The sequence below is a fragment of the Heterodontus francisci genome, chromosome 37 (genome assembly GCF_036365525.1).
Source record: "Heterodontus francisci isolate sHetFra1 chromosome 37, sHetFra1.hap1, whole genome shotgun sequence".
In the NCBI taxonomy this organism is placed as follows: Eukaryota; Metazoa; Chordata; class Chondrichthyes; order Heterodontiformes; family Heterodontidae; genus Heterodontus; species Heterodontus francisci.
The window spans coordinates 17341698-17354520 of NC_090407.1; positions in this window are offsets into that span (position 1 = coordinate 17341698).

The following is a 12823-nucleotide window of genomic DNA, read 5'->3' on the forward strand; positions in this document are numbered from 1 at the left end:
TTGGATGTTTCTAATTACAAAGCATGCAAGGAAAGCTCTGTTTTGGTAGTAAGACCAATGCCAACAACTTGTAAGTCTATAGTGCCTTTAACATAGTGCTTCACAGCAGCTATTATCAAACAAAGTTCGAAACCACGTCACATAAGGAGATATTAGGTCTGGTGATCAAAAGAGGTGGGTTTTAAGGAACGTCTTAAAGGAGGAAGGAGAGGTAGAGAGGTGAAAATCCAACGCACTCTCCCTTGCTAGCTGTGCTTCATAAATCAGAATGCTGATTTTAATGGGTCAATAAGAAAACTTAATAATTTCAGGGTGCAAGCTTTTCTCTGGTCACTATGTTTGCACCATTGTAAACATAGCGGGAAGAGCCTTTTCTTTACCTTTTGGGAAAGTTGAGGAAACCAGCCTCGTATGTTCCTGAAAGCAGCACCACCTGGCAAACTCACACTTCCTTGCAACGTTTAAATCATATTGATTTTGATCTATATATTAAGGGAAGGAATTTCAGAGCTTAGGGCCTTGGCAGCTGAAGGCATGGCCGCCAATGGTGGAACGATTAAAATCAGTGATGTTCAAGAGGCCAGAATTAGAGGAGCATGAGGGACCTTGATACTTTCTAGGTCTGGAGGAGGCGACAGAGATAGAGAGGGGTGAAGTCATGGAGGAATTTGAAAACAAGGATGAGAATTTTAAAATTGATGTATTGCTTAACCGGGAGCCAATGTAGGTCAGCGAGCCCAGGGATGATGGGTGAATGGGATTTGGTGTGAGTTAGGAGATGGGCAGTAGAGTTTTGGATGACATCAAGTTTACTTAGGGTTTCAGCAGCAAATAAACTGAGGCGGGGCGGAGTCAGGCCATGTTACAAAGCTGTAAAAAGGTGGTCTTAGTGAAGGTGTGGATATGTGATTGAATGCTCATCTCGGGGTCGAATATGACACTGAGATTGTGAACAGTCTGGTTCAGCCTCAGTTGCCAGCAAGAGGAATGACAATGGCTTTGGTCTTCTCAATATTTAGTTGGAGAACAGTTCTGCTCATCCAGTACTGGATATTGGTCAAGCTGTCTGACAATTTATAAACAATGGAGCGATCGAGAGAGGAAGTGGTGAGGTAGAGTTGGGTGTTGTCAGCGTAAATTTGAAAACTGAGGCTGTGTTTTTGGATGGCGTCACTGAGGGACAGAGGAACAAAATATCTCTGGAGGAGTATCCACCCTCACCATTGAAGCAATAGCAATAATAACAGTCAGCCCTGGTTCAGTGACTCTCGCCATTGAGTTAGAAGGTTGTGGCTTCAAGCCTCACTGCAGAGACCTGAGCACAAAATCCAGGCTGACACTCCCAGTGCAGTACTGAGGGAGTGCTGAACTGTTGGAGGTACTGAGATGTTAAACAGAAACCCTGTCTGCCCTCTCGGGTGGATGTAAAAGATCCTATTTCGAAGAAGAGCAGAAGAGTTCTCCCTGATGATCCTGAGGATGTGAAAGGCACCGTGTAAAATGTAAGTTCTTTCTTATTTGTTTCTATAACCTAAAAAGAAGGTTGTTTCTTTGCTCTAAAGGTCATAATGGGTTAATTAATTTGCAAGCAGTATGACACCCAAACTCAACTCCCAGGTTTGACTTTCCACCTGCCTTTGTAGGGAAGCACCTGACGTAATGAACCCCGATTGCATGGCCAAGGTAGGGATCTCAACATGTTGACAATCATGGACACAAATCTATTGGAGATGGAATAAAGAGACTGATTGGATGATGCTTGACTGACAGCCAATCAGGTACTTAAGGGCCTGTTTGCTGTCCAGTTAGCTAAGGGAAGGCCAGAAGTTGCAAAGGTGGACGTGCCGGGCATCCAATGACAGAAGTGGGGGGGGCGGTTGGCGATGAGAAGTCATGTGATGAAATCTCCAGGAACACGTTCAGCCAGGGTTGGCAACTGAGGTTCCTGGGAGCAAAATAATGGAGGTCCTCCAAAGCCCCATTGGCCAACCTCAAAATGATTGGAATAGTATGTCAGCCTTCCCACATCCAGCTCTGCTAATGGCAGGAAAGGTGCTTTTATGCCCCCCTGCTAGAGAATGGAAACAAATGAGTCAGGATTCCCGCTCCTGATCCAGGGATTCCTGCTGGTAAGTGGATTCATACGGATGTCAAGTAAAAGCAAGATTGAGGTCAGCCATGATGCCCTGCCATGAGCAAACATCCTGTCACGTTTTAGGCACAGATGTTAACAGTAGCCACTTGCATAAAGTACCAGAGTCACATCCCACAGCACCAATTAGTCCCTTCAAGATGGGGTGGGGCAGGGTATTAGAAAAATAAAATAAAATGTAATATTGAAATAGCAATAACTGTACTGAGGAGTTATGTCAAGGTCAGTGCTGGGACACCAAGTGGCAACAACTGACTGCAATTACTGCAGGAATTCAAATATGTGGTTTGTGAGATCTGTTTGAAATGCAGAGGCAAACCACACACCTCACTTAAAATGGGTCTGGAGTCACACATAGGCTAGACCAGATAAGGATGGCAGGTTTCTTTCCCTAAATGGCATTAGTGAACCAATTAGGGTTTTTACGAGAATCGATGATAGTTTCATGGCACTATTACTGAGACTAGCTTTCAATTCCAGATTTCTTTTTTTTATGAACTGATTGAATTTAAAGTCCACCAGCTGTGATGGGATTTGAACCCATGACCCCAGGACATTAGCCTGGGCCTCTGGATTACTAGCTCAGTGACACTACCACTATGCCACCGTCCCCCTGGTATGTTTACCACTTAGAAGTTAATTTTTGGAGACATACATGATGAGCATAAAGAGTAGAAATGCACCGAGAGAACTACCAGGTAGAAACTTGAGCATATATTGTATCTGTCTATATTCCTATCTGTGCATATCTCAGCCCAATGCTGTTTCTGAACAGATTACCAAAGCTTCCTTTAATTTTGCAGCAGCATTGAAGAATACTTTCTGCATTATGTATCAATTCATATGTTCATGTGGAAGGTCTAATGACTGTTAGTTACACCATGATCACAAGGCACTGAGTCTTATCCTCAGCCTTTCTGGACTAAAGCATGATCTGTAAGCATTTTTTTCAACAACTGTTCCTAATCCCAAGTTTCTTAAGAAATAAGACGCTGCTTGAAATGTTTACTTTGAATAGATTAATGACTTCAGTGAAATAGTGCATGTTGGAATTTGGGTGTGAATGTGTTAATCTTCTTTGGCCTCCTTGTCGGCACACCAGGTGCTGAATATGACTGCATAGGTGTTGCCAGTAGTCATTTGCGCAGCGCCTGGCTGTTCTTTGTGCAGCGCTTCTGGCAACTTTAAGTGCTACGGATGTTAACTCGCTGGGGGTTTTCTTGTAGTTCAGCAGTGCAATGCGCTTAGCGGCTATGACAGGTTCCAGCTCTTCAATGTGAGATTGAAACCAGGCTGCATTCCGCTTCGCACGATTGCCATAGGTGGTCATTGCTGAGTCATAGATGGTGTCTCTGATGTGGGCCCACCTGGTTCCTGCATCCCCTGTGGGAGTGTTTTGGAGGGCTTTTTCAAGTGAATTTAGAAACTTATGTAACAGCTGTGGATGAGAAATTCTGCTAGTGTTGATGCACTTCTGCTTGGAGTGATGCAGCTTCTTTGGTTTGAGTCTAACCTTGCTGCACACCAGGGAGTGGTCGGTGTCGCAGTCCGCACTATGGAAGCTGCGTGTGATTTGAACGCTGTTTAAAGAGGCTCGCCTTGTCATGATGAGGTCCAGCTGGTGCCAACGATGTGATCTTGGGTGCCTGCAAGAAACCTGGTGACAGGGTTTAGTGTGAAAGAACGAGTTGGTGATGCAGAGGTTATGATAGGTACACAGCTCAAGCAGTCTCTGTCCATTCTCATTCATCCTTCCAATGCCATAGCGCCCAAGGCAGGAGGGCCATGAGTCATGGTCGGCCACAACCCTGGCATTAAAGTCCCCCAGCAGGAACAGATGTTCGGTATTGGGGATGCTACTAATGATATTATGGAGTTCCTCGTAGAGCTGGTCTTTACCTTCAGGTGGGGAGCAGAGTGTTGGAGCATAGATGCTGAGTAGGTGTACTAGACCAGAGGCGGTGAACAGTCGGATGGACAGTATGCGTTCCAAGCCATTTGAGGATGGCTCTATCATGCTGAGCAAGGAGTTTCTGATGGCGAAGCCCACTCCGTGCTGTCTTGGTTCTTCAGGATCCCTACCCTGCCAGAAGAAGGTGTAGTCTTGCTCTCTTAGAGATCCACTCGCAGGGAGGAGTGTCTCCTGAAGTGCTGCAATGTCCACATTGAGTCTACTGAGCTCGTTGTTGATGATGGCGGTCTTCCGAGAATCGTTGATTTGTGTAAGGTCTTCCGACAGGCCAGGACACATAGTTCTGAAATTTCCAGCTTGCAAAACGAAGGGCTGGTACCTTCTTTCCTTTTTTGGTCGTGCTGTTTGGTGCGGTGTTACAGTCCACTTGTTGGGCAATGACCCTGAGTTCCAAGCACCCATTGAAGCAGGTGGACTGTGGCGGGACAGAACCTTACTGACCGGGGGCTGCCCAGTTTGAGGCGGGCGATAGCTATCCAGTGAGATGCGATGACCTCTCCCACCGACAAAGGCAACCCGTGGCGCCCAATCTCTACGCCAATTCAGCTGGGCTTATAACCCGTAACTGCTGCCTTCCGTGTTGTTTTGGTCGCTGTGAGACGACTATGGAGTGACCTCTCCATGGCGCATGCCTGGGCGGATGTATGGAGGTTGTGAGTTGCCCAAGCGTCAAAACCCCCCTCTCAGCCTTCCTGGTGGGGTCCAAAGGAGTGCAGAGCACTATGTTTGGCACCAGTATGGCTGCAGGAACTGCTGGAAACATGCCAAAGGTGACACATGACCGCCTTTGGGGTTCCGCTCCGGATTTTCTGTTGGGGTTTTCTCCCTTAGCCTTGGTCTCTCCCGAAACGCCCACAAGGCAGTGGGGTTGTTGGGGCCCCTACACAGGGGTAGGTGGATGCCAGTGGGAGGAGGTGGGTAGAAGGGGGGAAGTGGGGGGAGGGGGTGTGAGGAGGAGGAGTGCGGTGGGAAGGGGTGGTGAAGGGGATGAGTGGGCAGCTGGGAGGGGGGCGGTCGGGGGAGGGGTGCAGGGGAAGGGGGTGCGAGGGGAAGATGGTGCAAATGGGAAGCTGGGAAGGGGGTGCGAGGGGGGTGCGAGGGGGTGAGCTGGGGGGGTGAGGGGGGGGGGAGGGGGTGCCGGTTAGAAAACAAAACATTGCATCAGCTCCCACCATTGTCCCTTTTACAGTGGTGTTCTACTACTGGGATCACCAAAAGTGAGCCATCTTACAGTGCTGACTTTGTTTGCACTGGAGTGCTACAGTGGATGTTTGCATCTTTTGTCAGAGATTTCTAGTCCAAGGATTTTATATGACCAAGATGATTCCAAATTCACTGTACAATGTGTCTTTGGGGATCCTGCCATCTTCCATGCGGCTCACATGGCCAAGCCATCTCAAGCGCCGCTGACTCAGTAGGGTGTATAAGCTGGGGATGTTGGCCGCCTCGAGGACTTCTGTGTTGGAGATACGGTCCTGCCACCTGATGCCAAGTATTCTCCGGAGGCAGCGAAGATGGAATGAATTGAGACGTCGCTCTTGGCTGACATACGTTGTCCAGGCCTCGCTGCCATAGAGCAAGGTACTGAGGACACAGGCTTGATACACTCGGACTTTTGTGTTCCGTGTCAGTGCGCCATTTTCCCACACTCTCTCGGCCAGTCTGGACATAGCAGTGGAAGCCTTTCCCTTGCGCTTGTTGATTTCTGCATCTAGAGACAGGTTACTGGTGATAGTTGAGCCTAGGTAGGTGAACTCTTGAACCACTTCCAGAGCGTGGTCGCCAATATTGATGGATGGAGCATTTCTGACGTCCTGTCCCATGATGTTCGTTTTCTTGAGGCTGATGGTTAGGCCAAATTCATTGCAGGCAGCCGCAAACCTGTCGATGAGACTCTGCAGGCATTCTTCAGTGTGAGATGTTAAAGCAGCATCGTCAGCAAAGAGGAGTTCCCTCTTAATCAGCGTTAATCATGTGTTAATCAGCGAACTAAAAATAGCACAAGGTGGAGTTAATGCTGCAAAAGAAACTACAGATACTCTTTGACCCCTGTCTTAAAACAGAAAGAAAGAAATAACTTAGAATGATACAGAAACATAGAATGATAGAACACAGAAAGAGGCCATTTGGCCCATTGTGCCTTTGCTGATTTACAGAGAGACGTTCATGATCCCCGAACATCCCAAGCAGCTTCACAGCCAATGATGCATTTCTGAAGTATAGTCACTGGAATGTAGGAAACACAGCAGCCAATTTGCACACAACAAGGTCCCATAAACAGCAATATGATAACAACCAGAAAATCTGTTTTAGTGATCTTCGCTGAGAGATAAGTATCGGCAAGGACACTGAGGGAAAACTCCCTGGCTCTTCAAAACCGTGCTATAGGTTCTATTGCATCCACCTGAGAGAGCAGACAGGGAATTCAGTTTAACGTCTCATCCGCAGGATGTCTTCTCTGACAGGAGATAACCCTAGTGTTACGGCCAGGTGAGGAAGGGGTCTCAGGCTCCCCTCTCGCCCTTCCTCTTATTTGACCACAACAGGGTTTATTCCTTTTTTTAAACAGTGGTTGTGCCAACCACCTCAGTGAGTGTTTTACCTTTTACCTTTAATGGTTCTTTCACAATCACGATCAAACAGTTTTTCTTGAGTTTAAATAAGAGGTAAGTATTATACTTAACACTCTAACCCAGATTTTAAAATACTAAAAAATACGCTACATATTCACGCACACACAAATAGATTACAGAGGGAAAAAATAGATTTGGTGGTTGGATTAAAGTCCAGAATAAATGGAACTTAAATACACAGTCTGAGAAGTGGATGATCCAGTAGTCCTTGGCTGAAGCTTCTTGAAGTCCTCGCTGGTCAAAGTGCACTTTGGTTGGCCTGCTTTACTCAGTGTTTTCCTGAAGCCAGAACTGTACTTGGTTCTCTTTCCTTGGTCGCTGGCTGTAGAAGTTTGTAGGCTTGTAGGGTCCCCCAGCCACAGACGGTTTTCAAACTTGATGTTTTCTGGGGAGAGAGAGAAAGGGAATCTTGCAGCCTCCTCTGCTGCTGCCCACTTTATCTGTATAACAACTCCCCCAAGATAGACAGACGGTCACATGGTTGCTTCAGATTTTTCTGGAACCTTCTAATGAAATTCGAGGTTCCACAGGCCCTAGCATGTCAGTTTGCACTGGAGAGGGATTTGCTCTTTCAAAGTCAATATGTGAGGTTTCCTTGACTGCTGTGCTAATGAAGTCATTTTAGGTAATTCAATCACCTAGAGCAAGCCATTGTCCTGGCTGGGCCTAGTGTTAGACTCTTTGTCTCCAGTTCAATCTCCTGGTATTTCAGATGCAAATTGCAGTGGCCAACTTGGCTACTAGTTTTTTTTTAAAGTTACTGCAGGAGTTTTCCTATTAAAAGTCTAATATAAGTTTCCAACTGAAGAAATTAGTATTTCTCATTTGGCATATAGGGTCTTCTTGACTAGTCAGTAAAGACACATTTCAGTGTAGTACTAAAGCCACACGATTGAGAAGCTCTCAGGAGAGCGCAGGTGTAAGGACATCAGAACAAGATGATGCCCTCTATGGTCGAATATCCGGACACCGTCCTCAGTCTGGGCTCATCCCCAACTAAAAAGGCCACTTGAAGGAGAGCAAGTGGGGCCAGAGGAAATGCAGCACAGCATGGGGGTACATCCTGACTGTGCGATAGTGTAAAATGGGTGATAGCAAGTCCGCAGCCTGTTGTACCTCACACACACTTTGAAATCAATAGAAATGAAAATGAAGAAAGGCATAAAACACCCATCGCGCAAAGTCTATCCCCATGACTCAGGAGCTGAGAGAATTTTTATTGGATAAACACAAGAAAAATATTAATGAAAAACTAATTTAAGAGGATAAAACTTTTAAAAACTCTGAGCAGGCACCCATGGTGCATTGCACAGGATAAACAGGGAAATAAAGACCAATGTTATTGTACCTTGTGAGTCTCTGGAGTATTTTCTCTTCCTGTGTTTACAGCAGCTTTTTTTCAATGGTTTTTCATCATGTGTTTCCCTGACAGCAACATCTGTATCCATGGAGTGGGACACGAACCAGAGCCCAATTATATTCCCACATACCTAAATCAATGTCAAAATAAAAAAGAGTTAATGTAAACTAGGTGTCAGCCTTGGCTCAGTGGTAGCATTCCTGCCTCTGAATCAGAAGGTTCTAGTCACACTTCATGACCTGAACATACGATCCAGACGGACACACCCAGTACAATACTAAGGGAGTGCTGCACTGTCAGAGGTGCTGTCTTTTGGATGAGACACCAAACCAAGGCCTGCCTACCCTTTCAGGTGGATGTGAAAAGATCCCCCGACATTATTCACAGAAGAGCAGGGAAGTTCTCCCTGGTGTCCTGTCCAAAATTTAAGGAATAAAATTTGAAGATTGTAATTGGATGAAAACTTAAACAATGCCTAGTCTTCCAAACTTAAACTGTTAACCTGTGAAATATTTCTTAATTCAAAACTGGCCAGGTTTTCTAGTCATTTGATTGCCGATGCCCATGCTTCACCCAGACCGAGTTCCTGGTCTCAGCCATTCTGTTATGGGGATGTATTGTGTGTGTTGGTGGTGGGGAAATGTATATTTGATCTTTATACAGAATTTGCATCACAGAAACAGGCAATGTGGCCCAACAGGTCCATGCCGGTGTTTATGCTCCACACAAGCCTCCTCCCACCCAATCAGCATTGGCAATCTAATATGGACTGCAGAAGTTCAAGAAGGTAGCTCATCATCACCTTCTCAAGGGCAATTAGGGATAGGCAATAAATAGTGGCCTTGCCAGCGCTGCCCACATCCCATGAAAGAATAAAAAAATTATCTAATAATAGCCTGAATTTTATGTTGGGCAGGAGACCCCGCCCACCGGCCAAAAGGTCAGGGACGATCCTGCCTCTGCCAGGCCTGGGGAGCCACGGCAGGATTTTATGCTCTCCAGGCCCTTAACTGGACTTGGGTGGGACTTCTACCTCTCTGAGGCAGAAAGTCCTGCCTCCAAGAGCTGATGGCCAATCAGCGGGCCGGCACCTCTCAATCCCAGCAGCGCCACAGCAGGATCATGGATGCCGGCCCTGGAAAAGAGGTAAGTTATGGAACCTCACTGGGGACAATCGGCTGGGCCCCAGCAAGGCATAGGGGGTCCGTTGGGAGTGGGGGGGGGTGCTTTATTTCCGTGGAGGCACCCCCTGCCTCTCACTCAATTTTATGACACCCCCACCACCAGCCCACTCCAGTCGGGGGGCATAAAAGTCCGGCCAATATTCTTATCGGCCTGCTAGTGGTTGTTCTTAGAGCATCATTGGATGATGCCTTGGAGTAGTTTTCTTGTTAGGGGATGGTGTGGGACACAGGAAGTCGAGAAGTAGAAAAAAATGTAGAAAATACCAAAAAAGTATTAATTTTGAATATTTAAATTTTTTTACTAGAGTTATATACCAGATTTGTAATTTGTCCATCTCGATGTCAGCTGTGTCCTGTATTCCAAAACAAGAGAGATCTTGGCAAGTGGAAGTCAAAATGTGTATGGAATTTCGCATCAACAGCCAAATGTACCATTGTCTTTTTAAAATTAATTCTCAAGATGTGGGTGTCGCTGACAGGACCAGCAGTTATTACACAGCCCTATTGATACAACTGAATGACTTGCTAGGCCACTTAGGAGGGCAGTTAGGAGTCAACCACATTGGTGTGGATTGAAGTCACTTATAGGCCAGACCAGGTAAGAACAGCAGGTTTCCTTCCCTAAAGGGACATTAGTGAACCAGTTGGGTTCATTGCAACAATCCGCTCACTTTTACTGATACTTATTATTTACAGATTCCTTCTTTAATTCTCAAACTGGATTTGAACTCAAATTCTCTGGATTACTAATCTAGGAGTTTAATCATGACACTGCCATATTCTATTCTTTCTACAATCACAATCACAGCTCAGAGTGCTAAGACTTTCCAAAGTAAAAATTAGCAAACTTAAAAATATGACAGGTTTAACAGCTTATATTGGCAAGCAATTGTCTTTATTTTCTACTTTTTCACACACCAATACCAGGCTTGTCTACTGCCCCTAATGTTTTGTTGTTTGTTAAGAGCTGTGACTGAGTTGTCTGCTCCTGACTGCCAATGTGACTTCCAAGAACAGAAAACTCCAAAAAAAAATTCCCGATTCCAAAAGCAATTGTACAGCGTAAAATCCTTTGGGAGAGGAATATAATGATGTCCAACTCACCTGTGTGGCCCTCCAAAGCTGTCATCCCCTCAGGTTGCAACAGGCTAGGGCCATGGTGCTCTGTAGAGTCCTTGATAATCTCATCCTATAGTCTCGACACCCTTCCAAATCTAATAATGGTCCTGTTCAGTTTTGAAGGTGTTAATCAGTTCTGAGGGGAGCTAATCCACTCTGTACTTCTAGTACTCTGTGAAAACAAAATTTCTTCTAATTTCTGATAGAGTAAATAAGGAGATACTGTTTCCACTGTCAGAAGGGTCTGTAACCAAAGGACACAGATTTAAGGAGATTGGCAAAAGAACCAGAGGTGACATGAGGAAAAATCTTTTACACAGCAAATTGTAATGATCTGGGATGCCCTGCCTGAAAGAGTGGTGGAAGCAAATTCAAGAGTAACAAAGGAGCAGGGGAGCAGGACTAATTGGGATTTTACCAAAGAGCTGGCCCAGGCACAATGAGCCAAGTGGCCTCCTTCAATGCTATATCACACTATGGTTCTAGGGAGTAATTTTAACCTTACTGGCCAGTTGGAAAACCCAAGCGATCAGGTGGAACTCCGGTTTAACACCCGCCCAAAACTGCTATTCAGTAGGTGGGAAAACCAGCATTGCACCCATACCCGTTTGTTTCTTGATGGGCAGATTAAAGTTGTACCCTAGTCTTCCTGGAGGCATGTTCAGTTTGTACTGAAGTCCTACAATCACAATGAAACTCAAGTTGAGGGAGGCGGTGGCGTAGTGGTATTGTCACTGGACTAGTAACCCAGAGACCCAGGGTATTGCTCTGGAGACATAGGTTCGAATCCCACCACAGCAGAAGGTGGAATTTGAATTTAATTAATAAATCTGGAATTAAAAAGCTAGTCTAATGATGGCCATGAAACCATTGTTGATTGTTGTAAAAACCCATCTGGTTCACTAATGTCCTTTAGGGAAGGAAATCTGCTGTCTTTACCTGGTCTGGCCTACATGTGACTCCAGACCCACAGCAATGTGGTTGACTCTTACATGCCCTCTGAAGTGGCCTAGCAAGCCCTCATACAAGGCAATTAGGGATGGGCAATAAATGCTGGCTTGGCCAGTGACGCCCACATCCCATGAATGAATAATAATAAAAAAAATTCATCTACATTACCCATAGCTGCTTTGATGTTCAGGTGTCACTACACCTGAATGCTAAACCTGAACAATCATTTATAGGACGGTGTTCCTGATTGCTGCCAGTCTTCATGGGCCAGAAAATGGAGTGGGTCCAGCGCCAATTGCATTTCTACTGAAGTGCGAGCAAGAGGATCTACACAGTGCATCATCTTCCACTGGTGCCAGACTTCCAGCACTGTTTAATTGAGATCATAATGTGTATTGAGTCCATTACTTTGTCACCTGCACACAGCATCATTGTGATGGAGCGAGTAAACAGGGACTCGAAGATCAGTGCCCCTTTCACCGACTACTTTTTGATTGCTTCCTGATTTCAGTCTTCAATGGCCTAGTTCCATTTGTAAGATTGTGTACCCTTGCTCTGGATTCCCCTACCAGACAAAATAGAAGCATATTTCTGCTCATCACCAGAGCGAGTCATTCAACACGATGGGCTGGAAAAGGCCAGCCGGTCCATCAAGTCTACCCCACACACCATGATGATCGGAGCACTGGGACTAGACATTTTCCTCCCACAACCACCCACTCCAGTTCCTCTGCAAACCCCCCGCCATCCCCCCATAGCGTGTAATCTCCTCGGAGAGGCAAAAAAAGAGGGAAAAAAAACCAGGACTAGTAGGGAACAAATACTCTGTAAAATTCCTCTCCAACCCCCTCAGGCAATTGAAACCAGTCAAGGAGATCAGACAGACCATGTTTTACCTAGAAAGACACCTACCATCTATATGATGCAACTTCTGCCCTAGTCAAGAGCAGGTCCATCTCCCCCTTGAAGGTGAACAGGGAATCAGCACCTATCACACAAGCCAAAAACACATTCCAGAGGCTTGCCAGTGTCTGGGAAAACGATCCTCAATACTGATAATTTACACACTTGGTGTGTGTGGGTACTTTGCTGTCAGAGTCACACAATATTAGCTAAAAAGTCCCAAAAGTATTGAAAGTGCTGGTTCCTGGGTGGATCTATCTACAACATACAATTAGAAACGTAGATAAGAAGGAAGGAACACAGCATAGTGGTAACAAAGGGATAAACCATGTATGTTACATGACTCAAAGTGGCATGTTGAGTTTCCACCCCCTTCCATTTTACATTTGGGATTTTCTCCATCTATTCTGTCTCCTTCCCCCACCACCGCCCTTACCATTGATTGTTTAGGAGGCCAGATAGATGAGATCCACTGCTCTCAAGCCCCTCGATGAATGGGCTGGGAGTGTTGGTCTCACTTCAATTTGTTCATTCACTCTATGAACGTCT